Source organism: Chiloscyllium punctatum, chromosome 45 (genome assembly GCF_047496795.1).
Source record: "Chiloscyllium punctatum isolate Juve2018m chromosome 45, sChiPun1.3, whole genome shotgun sequence".
NCBI lineage: Eukaryota > Metazoa > Chordata > Chondrichthyes > Orectolobiformes > Hemiscylliidae > Chiloscyllium > Chiloscyllium punctatum.
In genome coordinates this window covers 56,731,856-56,748,307 of record NC_092783.1, presented here as the reverse complement: position 1 = coordinate 56,748,307, position 16,452 = coordinate 56,731,856, and the positions used below count along the sequence as shown (strand labels likewise).

General features: G+C 43.1%; 1 protein-coding gene across 13 annotated transcripts in view; it reads right to left on the bottom strand.

Moving 5' to 3' along the window:
* Positions 1-16,452, bottom strand: part of nfasca (neurofascin homolog (chicken) a) — a 306,806-nt gene that overhangs the window by 89,716 nt on the left and 200,638 nt on the right. The window lies entirely within an intron of this gene.

The following is a 16,452-nucleotide window of genomic DNA, read 5'->3' as shown; positions in this document are numbered from 1 at the left end:
TCAGGCAGCATCCGAGGAGCAGGAGAGTCAGCAATTCAGGTATAAACTCTTCATCAGGAATGTGGGGAAGGTGGTGGAAGAGGTCAGATATAAATAGGAAGACGGGAATGGGGCTCGGGGGTGAGGTAGCTAGGAAGGTGATAGTTTGTTACCAGTGTCAAGCTTATGATAGGGGGAATAAACTCAGCCTCAGCTCATTTGTCAATTCTTAATGGGCCGAACGGCAGGCAATACAGACAGTTTTAGCATCAGTGAGGGTGGTGTGTTGGTTGCACGCTCATCCCCCGCTCAGAAATAGTATGGGAACATCCACCCCTTCTATGCTAAGGTTAGGTGTGAAGGCCATCAGGCAGATAATGAAAGAGCTGCTAAATTCTTCCCCTCAGTTTTCACAAAGGAGGTGAATATTGTAAATGTCAATGGACTGAAGGTGAGTGTGGAGCAGGGAGTGGGATTATTATGGAAAGGGAGTGAACGGTAAGGTAGGTTGATCACTGGAGAGGTGGCAAATCATATCGCAAGGTGCCCAGGGAACAGAATTTAGAAAACTCCGTGGAAAGGGAAAACAATAATGAGAACTGGTGGCTAGGGTGATTTCAGGGTGCTTTGGTTGGATGTCAAGTGCCTGTTTCAAAATAGTGACAGGAATAAGCCTGGAAATTGTAGGTTTCACAGCCTTACAGAGTTTGTTGTTCATTTCCTGGTGCTCAAAGGTCTAGGCCTACATGGGTCAGACACCTGGTGACAGTAAACTTAGTGCTGGAGCTTGCACCCAGTGGATGACCCAGTGGGGGCCCTGCTGCCTCACATTGCCAGGGACCCAGGTTTGATTCCAGCCTTGGGTGATGTCTCTGTTCACAATGTGTCTGCGTGTGGGTTTCCTCCCACAGTCCAAAGCTGTGCAGGTTATGTAAACTGACGATGGGATGTCGTCTGTAGTGTCCAGGGGTATGCAGGCTGGGTAGATTAGGCATGGGAAATACAGGGTTATGGAGATATGGTGGGACCCGCTTTGGAGGGTCGGTACAGACTCAATGAGCTGAATGATTTCGACCTGCACTGAAGGGATTATATGTTCCTGTTGACCAGGTATGCGAATGAGATGGACAAATCTCAACTCTCTGAGAGATTGTGCGTTATTCACTTCCTATTGATCTTGAGATGTTTTTGAGGTGCATGGGCGTATAAACTTACTCCCAAGTGATTGGAACAGGAAGTGACTGATAAGTAACTCGGGATGATTTGGATTTAGAATTGGTGGGCGGCACAGTGGCACAGTGGTTAGCACTGCTGCCTCACAGCGCCTGAGACCTGGGTTCAATTCCTGCCTCAGGCGACCCACTGTGTGGAGTTTGCATGTTCTCCCCGTGTCTGCGTGGGTTTCCTCCGGGTGGTCTGGTTTTCTCCCACAGTCCAAAGATGTACAGGTCAGGTGAATTGGCCATGCTAAATTGCCCGTAGTGTTAGGTAAGGGGTAAATGTATGGGTGGGTTGTGCTTTGGCGGGTCAGTGTGGACTCGTTGGGCCGAAGGGCCTGTTTCCACACTGTAATGTAATCTAATTGGGTAGCTTTATTTCCACAGACAGGCCTGTCTGGAAACTTTGCTTTTGGAAGCTGTTTCGCTCTGATGAAAGGTTTGCTGTGTTTGCAGCTTCAGCAAGTTCCTGCACTGCAGAAAACCAGAAAAGATTCAGTTTACATTCTGAAAATGCTCTCCTGATGGAGTAAGAATGTGGTGCCACAATATTAAGGTTAACAATCCACAGTAATACCTTTCTAACAGAGAGATGTTTAAACCTGGTCTAGACGTAATAACCCAAGCCAACAATCCTATTATTTTGAAGCCTAAGTGTCAGTGCTGTTGAATACTATTTGAAGAACAGTAACATTGTGACTACTAGTAATTTCAGCTGGAATATGGCAGTATTTAATTTCTAATTATTTCAGTGAGGACATTGGAGCAATGGGAAAATTTAGCTTGTTGTAACAAATATACCCCTACTCCACCAGCCCTTCTTTCTTTCACAATGTTTGAAACCCCAATGATGGCGATACAGATAGTATACGACCCCAAGAAAATCTGGGTAATTAGCCTAAGCGTTAAATCTATCTGAGGAGGCAGTACCTCTCAGTTAATTCCACAAAGGATCCACAGAAAGGCAGCAATGTTTACCACGTTCACAAATAAGACAGGGCAAGTGACAATTTGTTCTTAGCATAACACAGATTGAGAAATCCGTCAGGATTCACAAGTTTCCAAGATAGATACTTGAAATACGGGGTTGCTTTATGAGGAAAGGTTGGACACACTAAGCTTGTATCCACTGGAGTTTAAAAGAGTAAAAGGGGACTAGATCAATAGGTAAAGGTCCTGAGTGGCTTGTTATGGTTGGGGCAGCACAATGGCTCAGTGGGTAGCACTGCTGCCTCACATCGCCAGGTTCAATTCCACACTTGGGCGACTGTGTGGAGTTTGCACGTTCTTCCCATGTTTGCGTGGGTTTCCTTCCGGGTAGTCTGGTTTCCTCCCACGCTCTGAAGATGTGCAGGTCAGGGTGGATTGACCATGCTAAATTGCCCATAGTGTTCAGGGGTGTGCACATGGGAAATGCAGGGATTGGGTTAGGGTGTAGGTCTGGGTGGATGCTCTTCAGAGGGTCAGTGTGGACTCAATGGGCCAAATGGCCTTTTTCCACACTACAGGGATTCTATGATAATAGAGAGGAGGCTCCTCTCTCAAACTAGGGGTCACTGCTTAAAAATCAGATGTTGTCCTTTAAAACAGCTGAGGTGAGAAATGTTTTTTTCTCTCAGAGTGTTACAAGCCTTCGGAGTTGTCTTCCTGAAAGGTAGTCGGAGTAGAGTCCTTGAAATGTTTTCAGGTAGAGGTAGTTAGATCTTTATTAATCTGACAGGTGAAAGGTTATCAGGAGTACAGTAATCGGGAACATGGACTTGAGGTTTACAATGAGGTCAGTCATGACCTTTTGAATCCAGGAGCTTCATGGCCCATTCTGTCCCATGTCTGTGTGTTCATATTTAAGTTTTTGAAACAACTGAGCAAACTGAAAACATGAGTGTTGGCAAACATGCCAGCAACACCAAACTCATGATTATAAACTTAAGAGAAACAAACGGTGTTTGTGTAGAAATAAAATACTGCAGGTGCTGAACATCTGAAAGCAAGACTGAAAATGCTGGAAACTCTGATCAGGTCTCGCAGCAAAGATGGAGAGAGAAACAGGGTGAGAGCCTCGAATCCAAAGGCTCTTTGTAAGTTCCTGAGTTTCTCCAGCATTTTCTTACACCATCCATCCCACCTTCAACACATCACAAAGAGCTTCAAAGCTAATTAACTGTGATTGTAATTCATGCAGATTTTTTGGAAGGGTCCAATCAGAATGGTCTTGAGGGTGGAAACGATGACAATGCTTTGCTCTGCCTCCTCCTTGCTTTACCCTGGAGGCACAGCTCCTGTCCACTCGACGACAGAGAAAGCAAGATCATCACAGTCAACGAGGGAGGAAACTGTAAGGAAATATGTTCCTCCTTACATGTGTTACAATGTGCCTGTAGCATTACTGAGATACTGTGTTACACAGAGAACAGCCATCAATGAGCACATGCGTTGCAGTTACAGTATTAGTAAGTTATCGAGTTACGAGGTTAACAATGATGGCATCCCAATGAGCTGATACACACAAATTATATAATCAAATAAAATCTTTAAACATTTGACTATTCCTACTACCATCATTCCAGGGGTTATCTTTAGCAGAAATTGAACTAGACTCACTATGTAATTACAGGAGCTATGAGAAAGGGTCAGAGGCTGAGAATCATGTAGCGAGTAACTCACCTCCTGACTCCCCAAAGCCTATCCACCATCTACGAGGCACAAGTCAGTAGTCTGACGTATACACCCCAGTGGCCTGGATGGGTCAGCTCCAACAACACTTGAGAAGCTTGGCACCGTCCAGGCCAAAGCAGCCTGCTTGATTGGCACCACGTCCACCAACATTCATTCCCTTCACTGCAGAAATTCACCAAAGATCTGTAGGCAGCACCTCCAAACCTCTTTCATCTAGAAGGACAAGGACAGCAAATACATGGGAACTCCATCCCCTGTACGTTTCCCTCTGAGTCATTCTCTATCCTGATTTGGAAATTTATCAAGATTGCTTTAGTGTTGCTGGGTCAGAATCCAGGAATTCCCTCCCTGAGGGCATTGTGGGTCAACCTAATACTAAATGGGACTGCAGCAGTTCAAGAAGACAGTTCACCCCCACCTTCTCAAGGGGCAACTAGGTACGGGCAATAAATGCTGGCCCAGCCAGTGACACCTACGCCCCACAAATGAATAAAAAAAATTCAGCTTTCAAAAGGCACCATAACTTGTGAGCAAAGGTGAAGGCCATGGGATCGAAAGGCATTAACTGAACCCAAGCCTGATGGTCAAATACAAAACAAGATATGACTGTTTTCCTTCACAGTAGGTTTGTTCACAGGATGCAGCCTGACAGATCTCTGCCTCCTGTCCTGTCTCTGCATAGTCTTTTGTACAAACAATAATCATACTAACTAATTGACTTCCCCTTTGAATGGACAAAATGTCTTTTTATACACTTTTTTGAAAACCAAAAATGAATTCAATCAATTAAACCAAATGAGAAGTTAACGACTCCTGAAAGGGGCACTGTAATCAAGGAAGGCATTCTATCAGCTTTCAGGGTTTCAATGAAAATGTTATGGGTGAGAGGGGAAAGTTTTAAAAGGGAACTAAGGGACAACTTTTTCACACAAAAAGGTGGTGCACGTATGGAATGAGCTGCCAGAGTAAGTGGTAGAGATTTGTACAATTACAGCATTTAAAAGGCATCTGGATGGGTGCACAAATAGGAAGGAATTAGAGGGATATGGGTCAAATGCTGACACATGGGACTAGATTAATTTAGGATATCTGGCCAGCATGGATGAGTTGGACCGAAGGGTCTCTTTATGTGCTGTACATCTCTATGATGTACAGTGCCCACTGCAGGTGAAGGTCTCAAGTGAACAAGTGGATACTGTGTAACCCCTCCCCGAGGCTGCCTGGGCACAGACATAACAATGGAGCAGAGGTGGGTAGGAAATCGGGGCTAACGGTCCCCTCCATGACCCGCTGCCTGGGCCTGTTTCTGACCTTGGCAAAGGTCCTCCAATCTGCTCATTGCACCCCACCCCTCTGCCTTTCTTTGTACACGATCCAACTCCTTAAATCGGACAATTCCAATCCCTTGAGTATCTTTAATAACATAAACAAAAAAACCGTCCACAATGGCAGGGGCAGTGGCAGCGTGGGTATGAATCGCTGAGTGGCAGCAAAATGACAGTGGTTTTCTGGACTGGATGGAAGTATACAGTGAGGTTACCTGAGGTCAATACCAGGATCATGCTTCTTTTGGCCTGTGTTAATGACATGAACTTAGGTGCACTGGGTAATGTTTCCAAATTTGCAGCAGACGCAAAACTTAGACGCACTGTGAAACACGAGGGGCTGGCGGCAGGTTTTGAGAGGATGTAGACAGGCTAGCTGAATAGGTAGACTCATGGCAAATGAAATTTATTCAGAGAAATATGAAGTGATGCCTCATAGTAGGAAGAGTGAGGACAGGAGGTAAGTTTGCTCGCTGGGCTTGGAAGGTTTGTTTTCAGACATTTTGTCTCCATATTAAGTAACATCATCAGTGAGCCTCCAGATGAAGCACTGGTGGTATGGCCCGCTTTCTATTTATGTGTTTGGGTTTCCTTTAGATGACAAAATGTCTGAAAATGAAACTTTGAGCTCAGCAAGCAAACCTATATCCAGAACCTCAATCTGAGCTACAAATCTTCTCAAAACCTGCTAATAGTACGGACATTTAGTGTAACATGAAGGATGCAACTCCAAAGGGGCACATGGACTAAAGTTTCTGGAGTAAGTATAAACAAGTCTTTATTATATACCACGACAGGTGACAAAGTAGGTTCAGAAAGTGGTTATAATTGTTCACAGGATCTTGGGTTTTATAAAGACAGTGTGATGATGCTGTAGTTTTAAGAAGTTATTTTGTCCTTTTTTTAAAGAGAGGTTTTAAGATGGTGTGTCTAGTTGGAAAGCCCGTAAACAGCTTGTGAGGCCTAGGAGTATTTTTTAAAAGTTGGAACAATAGAAGCAGACTGAGTGGGTGTAGTCAAACTCTACAGAACCAGGATTTTTAGATAGCTTTCGGCAGAAGCTGCTGGGATTGTGAAAAGCTGCCACACCTCTCTCTGCTACAGCTTAAAGCTGGAGTTTTCTCTCTCTGTCTCAGAATTGGCTTCTGATGTTCTTTCCTCCTGGATTGATAACAGCATGTGAGTCAATCTGTTTTATGAATTTGCCTTTTGCCAAGGCTTGTTTATGGGATGTTGCTTTATTGGAACAGTTACTGTTTAGTAGTAAAATAATCTATTATTCTGTTAAGTTTTCCAATATAGTTAAGTTATTCCAAGTTCCTTTTTTTTCTGTTGTATTTTAATGATAGTGTTTGAATAAATAGTGTTTTGCTTAACGACGAGTAGTTTGACTAATCGAATTGTCTGGAACACAGCACCTGACATTTATCTTACAAATAAGAAAATATTCAGGTCTAGGCTACCTACTTAATATATTTTGAGGGGGTCTGGTCTGGTTGGTCCATAATAAGAGGTATAATGTACAAAATGAAGGAATTTATCATGAGTTTTCATACAGCACTATTTCAGCCTCTAGTAGAGTACTGAGCATAAATCTGGGTGCTGCATTTTTGGAAGGTATGAAGGCAGCAGAGAGACAGTAGAGAAAGAATATGTCTAAGGCTTTCAGTTATGTGATTGGATTGAACAAACTAAGGTTGTTTACTTTAGAATCATTTGAGGGGAGATTTAATCGACAGCTTTCAAAAACTGGGAAGTTTCCAGAGAGCAGATGTTGAGAAACTGTTCCTCATTGGTGGAAAATTTGAGAATCAGAAGTCATCGATTTAAGGTTAATTGTATAATGAGAATTTTGTACACTAAGTGGTTAGAATCTGGAATGCAATGTCTGAGAGGATACAGACTTAACCAAGGCTTTCAAATGAACATTGGTTGTGCACCTGAAAGGAAAATATTTGAGAGGTGATGGCAAAGGGTTTGGCAATGGGACAGGCTGAATTGCTGTTGCAAAGAACAGAACCTGACTCGATAAGCCAAATAGCTATTCTGTGATTTAATAATCCCATAATTTGGCCATGGCAAAATAAAGTATCTTCCTCCAGCCCAGACCACGCGCACAGTTCTGTTGAGCACTGACATAGTCAGTTATAGTTAGTAATATAACTATTCTGCAGACAATCACCAACCTTTCTGGAATTCTTGATGAGATAAAGATTCACCATTTGATACTTTTCAACCTCAGAAATCAATGGGCAGTGCATGCTGCAGTCTTCCACCACTTTCTGACCAGTCACCTCAATGCGTGTTCATGTCATTGGCACAGAACCTTAAAAATCTCATTTGATGCATTTAAATTCGGAAGTGATTTTAAAGCGATCAACACAGGAAGCTGAGGATAGCAAGCTAAGAGGAGGGAGGAGGGCATTCTGCTGTTCACCAATCAGTGAGGTTGTGGCCGATTTAGACTCAAACTGCATCTATTACCACATCCATATCCTTTATATATCTACCTGGCAAAGCTACTTCTGATTAGAACTTGATTAAACCAGTAACCATTGCTGCCTTTGGGATATTGTATACCTTTAGCTAATCGCTACATGGGGAAGTATTTTGTGACGTTGCACATTTATTTACTCATTCAAAGAGGGGGGTGTCACTGGCTGTGCTTCCTTGATAAGGTGGTGGTGAGCTATCTTCTTCAACTGCTGCAATCCATTTATTGGAGGTACATCCATAATGCCGTTGGGAACAGTTCCAGGATTTTGACCCAGTGACAGTGAAGGAACGGTGATGCATTTCCAAGTCAGGAAAGTGAGTGACTTGGAGGGGTTACGTTTTGGCAGTATTCCCATTTATCTGCTGTCCTTCTAAATGGAAATGGTCATGGTGATATTTCATGAGCAGTCGTGAATTTTGCAGAGCATCTTGTGGGTAGTCCATACTGCTGCCACTAAGCATCAACGGTGGATCAAGTGGGTTGCTTCGTCCTGAATGGTGTCAAATTTCTTGAGCCATTCTTGTTACTTGTTGGAGCTGTGCTCATCCAGGCAAGTGGGTATAGTCAACGTTTCGAGTCTAACTGACCCTTTGTCAAAGCACATACATTGCTTTGACAAAGGGTCAGTTAAACTCGAAACGTCAGCTCTTTTCTCTCCTTACAGATGCTGCCAGACCTGCTGAGATTTTCCAGCATTTTCTCTTTTGGTTTCAGATTCCAGCATTCGCAGTAATTTGCTTTTATATGGGTATAGTCAACGCCTGGCATTTGTGTGACATATTATTTGCCAATCCAAATGTGGATATACAGGTAGTTCAGTTTCTTGGTGCATTCGAACATACATTGCTTCAGTATCTGAGAAGTTGCAAATGGTGCTGAACATTGTGCAATTTTGGCCAAACATCTCCAATTCTGACCTTATGATGAAAGGAAAGTCAGTCTTGAAACAGCTGAAGACATTTGGCCCTAGGTTACTACCCTGAGGAACAAGACAGAGATGTCCTGAAGCTGAGATGACTAACCTCCAACAACCATGACCATCTTCTTATGTGTCAGGTATGACTCCAACCAGCAGAGAGTTATCCCCCAATTCACACTAACTCCAGTTTTGTGAGGACTCCCTAATGTCAGTCAGTCAAATACCGCCTCAATGTTAAGAGCAGTCACTCTTCCTACCTCGCCTCTGAAATTCAATACTTTTGTCCAATTACTAGTCACTAGATTGACAAATCAGATGCCCTGGCCTATTATATAGGATAGAGGTTCAAGTCACACCATGACAGATGATGAAATCTGCATTCAACAATTTAAAAAATGAAATAAAGACCTGGCCTAGTAGTGACTATAATAATTGTAAGAACCTATTTGGTTCACTGATGTCTTTTCAAAAAAGGAATCTGCCTTCTTTACCTGGTCTGGTCTCTATGTTTCTCCAGGCCCACAGCAACATGGTGGGACATTTAACTGCCCGCGGGGGTATTTGTAGAGCTTCTTCCACCATAAAGTTGCTTCATTGTCCCACTATCATTCACAACTAGATGTGGTAAGAATGCAGAACTTAGATCTGATCCATTGGATGTGGAATTGCTGAGATAATCACTTACTCACTACTTATGTTGTTTGGCAGCAGGTAGTCTGTTTGGTATCTTCACAAGGCTGACATCGTATTCTTAGGTATGTCTGGTGCTGGTTTTGGCGTGCCCTCCTGCACTCCTCATTGAACTAGAATAGATAGTTGATCTGGTAGAGTGGGGATATAGTGGGCCATGAGGTTGCAGATTGTGGTGGGAGATGAATCTTCTGCAACAATGGTCCATATCATCTCATGCAAGCCTGTTGCTAGGTCTGCTTGAAGTCTAGCACAGTGATAGTGCCACACAACATAATAGAGGGTGTTCTCAATGTGAAAACAAACTGAATGATTAGGCTCTGATTTCAGGATATGTCTTGTCCTAGACTCCTTCATCACTTGGAAAACCTCTCCTTATCAATTTCTCAAACACATGGAAATTATTTCTTAATTGATTATGTTCTAAAGTAATCAGCTGAAAACCTGAAAACCATTGGGAGTCAATTATAAGAGAATACACATTGTCACTAACTCAAAGATGTAAATAATGCTTTCAGCAATGGCAAACCCCAAACGGATCCCCAAATGTCACATAATTTTATTTTTCTGCATCATCTGTTTCCCTGGGCTGTAAATCCCATAGCCTTCAGCTGACTACAGGCCCCAAGTAATCAGGGCAAGCAAGATGGCTGTTTAATAGAAACAGAAAATACTGGAGAAACTCAGCAGGTTTGGTATCATCTGCCAGGGCAGAAACAAAGTTAACGTTTCGAATCTGATGACATTGTATCGGAAATTTGGAAGAGTCACTGGACTGGAAATGTTAACCCTGGCTTTCTGTCTCTGCAGACATAGAATCCCTACCATGTGAGGCAGGTCATTCGGCCCATCAAGTCCACACTAACCCTCTGAACTGCATCCCACCCAGACCCACCCTTCTATCCTATCCCTGTATTTCCCATGATTCAACCACGTGGTCTGGACATCTCTGGAAAATTTAGCACGGCCAATCCATCCTAACCTGCACATCTCTGGACTGTGGAAGGAAACCAGAGCATCTGGAGAAAACCCACACAGTCACGGGGGGAATGTGCAAACTCCATGCAACCAATCTCCCGAGCATGGAATTGAATCTGGGTCCCTGGCGCTGTGGGGCAGTAGTGCTAACCACTGAGCCATTGTGCTCCTGAGCTGCCCGAGCATTTTTAGTTTTTACTTCAGATTTTCAGAATCAACAGCATTTTGCTTTTGATTTAAAAAAAAATTGACCTATTTTCAATTCAGAGATGTTGCTGGGCACCTCTGGAGTAAGTGGGACTTGAATCCAGTTCTCCAGGGCCAGGAGTAGGGACACTTTCACTTCACCACATTTTGTTTTTATTAAGATTACTATTTGACCTCAGCTGAGGTTAGCAGAAAGGTCCTAACTTCTTAATCTCTTCTTTTGCCTGAGACATGGTGACCCTCAGGTTAAACCACCACCAGTCTCTCTCTCTCTTTCTCTTTCTCTCTAATGAGAGAGCTGCCCTTTATCCATCTTTATTGATGTTGTTGCCAGGCAATTGGGACCAATCTGATATTGAATGTTTGCTGGTAGGCCTAAGTGATCTCACATCAGGTTAACATTGACTGGAGGAAGAGTGAAGCTCCACTTGTTTAGCCTCAATAAGTGCCTTTGAAAAGCATCGTTTACACTTGCTTATTTTTCTATTCCTAAAACAATAAACATTAGCGGTCCCTGGCGGGGCACTGTAACAAGCAACAGAAGGTTAATGAAAATTTATCAAATCAAATAATATTTTATGGGGTGATGATGATGCATACCAGGTCCTCTGGTGCCCATCACACTCTAGAGGCCTCTGTTGCACCAGCAGAGATGTTACCTCTCTAAGGAACGTGGGCACGACTGTAGAAGGGAGGCAGGCAATGGGACGCAATGGCCCCCTCCACACCCTGTACCTATCAATGGTCACTTTGGCCAAGCCCAGGAGTAAGTCCATACGAATGCCCTCTGAAATGCCCACCTCTCCCCATGGGGTACCCTTGGATCAGGAGCGTGGGACTGGAGCGCAACCAGAAGTTTAAGAGCAACCTTTTCAAATAAACGAAAGAGGGGTTTGCAAACAAAATCATTCAAGATTATAAGCCCCATTACCCCCACCCCCAACCCCCACTCCACCTCAGACAGAACTGGTTGTTCGCTGACACCTTTGACAATCAACTTTCTGCAAAATGGTGATGATTTTGGGAGCCAAACACACCAGGAACTGCACTGATGTAGTCCAATCCTATCTCACACATGACTTATAGCTGACTGTAGGACTGTCAGCTCCAAATAGACATTTCCTGACATAATCACATGACTCCCCTGCCTCCAATCTCCCCAACCAGTCAAACAGCTATTTCTCCCCCTCTGATTTATTCATTTGTGATAAAAATAAACACTTCCAAAGAAAAGGAATGAGACTTCTTTTTCCACTCATCCTCCTATGCTTTTTCTCTCAAGATTATTCCTGGAGACTCCAGCAGAGACAGAATGGATTTCCATTCCAAAAATCGGAATGTCGAGTTTGAAAGGCAAAAACATCCCACTCCTAATCCGTAATTTCCATATTCACGTGGCCTCATGGAGTAGGATTGTTAGTTGGTGCTGACCAGTTCAAACCTCTCTGGTCTAGATTTGCAATGATTAAGACCATTTGGTCCCAACTCAATCCAATTGGAATCATTTTGGCAAGAGGAAACCGTGTTCCAGTAGATGGGATCAAATTTTGACCCAAGTCCCAGTGAAAGGACAGTGACTGGGTTTCTGGCAGATAGGGAGACAAAACTGCACACAATACTCCAAGTGTGGTCTCACTAAGGCCCTGTACAATTGCAGCAACATCCCTGCTCAAATCCTCTCACTTTGAAGGCCAACAAACTATTTGCCTTCTTCCATCCATCTGAAAAGGCAGAAAGAGCCTCAGTTAACATCTCATGTGAAAGACAGGGCACCTTCAACAATGCAGCACTCCCTCCATACCGGGTCCATCCGGACTCTTGTTCTGGAGTGGTACTGAAACTCCACAATTTCCTAAGATTTGAGAACACTACAGACTGAGTCACAGCTGAATAGAGACAGGTAAGAATGTTCTCAGGTAATAAAGTAATGATCACTGCCAGAATCCACCACTTCAGTTTAAACAACATTCTGAAATGTTTAAAGTACAAAGGCATAATGAAGAGGTTTAGTTATTTGGCAAAGAACCTCAAGCTATTTGATAGAATTTCTATGAACACATATTGTTGCAAATTTTAGATAGTGATTATATTACCTTTCAGAAGGCTATATGATGATAAGATGTAGGAGCATGATTAGGCCATATGGCCAATTCAATCTGATCCACCATTCATTCTACCTCTGTCTTAAATACATGCAATAACTTGTTCTCCACAGCCCTCTGCGGGAACGTGTTCCACAGATTAGTTATCCTCTGGCTGAAGAAATTCCATCCCATCTCAGTTCTAAAGGATCTATCTTCAACCTTAGGATGTGTCTTCAGGTCCTCATCTCTCTTACTAGTGACACAGCTTCTCCACATCCACTCCATCCAGGCCTCTCAGAATTCTGTTAATTTCAGTCAGATTCCCCCACATTGTCCTAAACTCCATTGAGTACTGACCCAGAGTTCTCAACCGCTCCTCGGATGAGAAGTCCTTTACCCCCAGGATCATTCTTGTAAACCTGGTCTGGACCCCATCTAACACTAGTGCATCCTTCCTTAGATACATGACCTAAAAGTGCTCACAATACTCCAAATGTGGACTGACCCATAGTCTTATACATCCCCGGCAGTACATCTGTGCTCTTGTGTTCTAGCCCTCTTGAAATGAAAGCTAATATTGCATTTGCCTTCCTAACTGCCAACTTAACCTGCATGTTAACCTTAAGAGAATCCTGAAACAGGACCTGTAAGTCCCTTTATGCTTCAAATTTCTGAAGCCTTTCCCCACTCAGAAAATGGTCTATGCCTCTATTCTTCCGAACAAAGTGCATAACTTCACACTTTCCCACATTGTATTCTGTTTGCTACTTTATTGCTGAACGTGTCCAAGACCTTCTGCAGCCTCCCCAGTTCTTCAACACTATCTGTCCCACCACCTATCTTTGTGTCATATGCACACTTAGCAACAATTTTGAGTTTAATTTGAGACTGTAAATAAGACCAGATGAAATATGGGTCCGACTGGCCATTTGTTAGTTGACCATGTGTGCCTAACCCACCATTTAATTAGATCATGATGGATCATTTATTTCCAGTCAGACTTCCTGCCCTATCCCCATACTGTAACTCTCTGCCGAGCAGTGTTACCTCTAAGCTGTGTGTCCATGTAGCCATTCTGAAGTTTTACACACACTTCCAGTTTCAGAAGTCACTGCCCCACACGAAGCTCAGAGGTCTGTGCGCCGAAAAGAAATTTAGAGGGTGTATTGCTTAGTATCTAAAAATATGTCAAGCATTGATTCAATGTATTCTAGAATTGAGTGTTTACAGATCCTCCCAGTAGAGAAAATCAAGAAATGCCTTGCACTTAGATAGCTCCTTGCACGTCCACTAGACATCAGAAAGAGTCAGTGAAGCACTGCCGAAGAGTAGTCACTGATGCGACGTAAGAAACTCAGAAACAACTTGGTGCACAGCAAGCAGCCAAAAACAGAAATGGAGTAATGATCTGTTAGTCTGTCCTTTCCACATTGATTGGTGGATACATGTTGAACTCCAAAGATTGACAATCAAACAGCCACTTCAATAAAAAAAAAAGATGCTGGAGAAACAAGAAGGAAACTGGACAAGCTCAGAATCTCAAAATTCCATGCAGTTTCGATGTCATAGTCTATCAACACTTTCAAAGCAATCATAATCATGAATGAATTATCCAAACACTATCCACTCAATATCCTCTCATTCAATTTTAATTTTTTATTGGCTTTAGTTTCTTTTCCCATGTTGCATCCCTTTGTATGGATGGCAAGAGGGACAATAACAACCTTTCAGGATTGGCTTGGATTCTCTGGGATTTAAAGATCCAACACTTAGACATCACATCAAGTGAAGCACATGAAAGAAAAATCATTTTGGTATTTTTCTTCAACTTGTTTTGAATATTTTTGTTTCTTGTTATTCTTTCACAGGCTGTGAAATTTGTTGACTAACAAAATGATGTCTTACTGAGATGAGGAGAAATGTTTTCGATAGCCAGAGACTATTTCCCAGGGCAGAAATGGCTAACACAAGGGGTCATAGTTTTAAGCTGGTTGGCGAAAAGTATAGAGGGGATGTCAGAGGCGGGTTCTTTACACAGAGAGTTGTGAGAGCATGGAATGCGTTGCCAGCAGCAGTTGTGGAAGCAAGGTCATTAGGGACATTTAAGAGACTACTGGACATACATATGGTCACAGAAATTTGAGAGTGCATACATGAGGATCAATGGTCAGCACAACATCGTGGGCTGAAGGGCCTGTTCTGTGCTGTACTGTTCTATGTCCTATGTTTTTATCCAGAGTGAGGAGCCTGTGGAATTCTCTACCACAGAAAGCAGTTGAGACGAAAACATTGAATGTTTTTCAATTAGGACTTAGATATGGTTCTCACAGCTAAAGGGTTCAAACAGTATGGGGCAAAAGTGGGAACAGAGTACTGATTTGGATGATCAGCCATGAGTGGGGGAGCAGGCCCGAAAGGCTGAATGGCCTACTTCTGTTCCTCTTTTCTATGTTTTCCCCAGTAGCATCTCAAACAATATCTTCAATCAGTATAGACCCAATTTTTTCTCATTTTATTTGACTGCACTAGTCACTACCAGGTCCATGACACCATAAGAAATAGGACCAAGACTTGGCCAATCAGCCCCTCCAGCTCTCTCCGCCATGCAATAGGGTAACAGGCTGAATCAATATTCTTCACTTCCACTTTCCTGCCCTTTCCCTGTAACCTTTGGCTGATCAATAATCTATCTCACCATTAAATACACACAGCTCTCTAGGCATGGAGTTCCAAAGACTCTCAGCCTCTGACAGAAGAAATTCCTCCTCATCTCAGCCTTCAATTGCCCCTAAATTCTGAGACTATGCCCACTGATCTTTGGCCCTCCCATGAGGTAGCGTTTACCCTGCCAAGCCCCTTAAGAATCCTGCATTTTTCACTGAGATCACCCATCCTGACCACTTAGGGCCAACCGCTGTTTTGACCAATCATTTTGGGATTTGACAAATCAATACAATCCAAATTTGGGGGTTGTCCTACATGCTGCCCCTACACTGACACAGTCGCTGCAGTGACCTCCCATAAGTTCAAATCCCACCAAATAATCTGTAAAAAAGATTTATAGTAATTTCAAGGGTTGGCAGCAACAAAAAAGACACTTTGCCTAATGCAATAACCTGATGCTTTTCAGAGAAGGGCCCTGGCCTTCTAACTGGTGAGGGCAATCTGTAAATCTGACATGGTGCTTCTGTTATTCATTCATAAGGATGTGGGCATCGCTGGCAAGATCAGGATTATTGGCCAGCCCTCACTGTCATGAAAACAGTGAAGGTGACTCACTTCCTTGAACCACTGCAATCCATGTTGTTCATTTGAAGCTCTCTCAACTCAGTTGGGACTGATCAGTAAGCATTGCATTGTCCACATTCAACACAACCCCATCTCCTCAAAGCTTTGAGACCAATAGTCCTGTTCTGCTCCACAACTCTCTTCATCTCCTTCCGCTCTCAAATGCCACTGACTGTACGGGGCTACATGTAACTCTTGAAGTGTATACAGAGAATGGTCAGCAGGTCTGGCAGCATCTGTGGAGCAACAAACAGTGTTAACGTTTCAAGTCCTGTGCGACTCTTCTTCAGAATTGAAAGGGTTTGGAAAATGATGTTTCTGACACCGTTGACAGGTGCAGAGGAGGAGCAAGGGGCACAGATTGCAGAAAGACCCAGTTGATGTGCCAAAGAGAAGTTATACACGCAAGAAGAGTCTCTGCAAGATCCTCCATGTTTGTTCCGGATTTCCAATAACTGCAGGGTTTCATTTTTACTCTGAATTCCTGACACTACCTTACCTTCTATGCCTTCATCCTTGAGACTCAGAAGGTCATTAAATCCATTTGACAGGCTTTTGTGACTTTTTTTCTTGCTTCTGAATATCGTTGTCT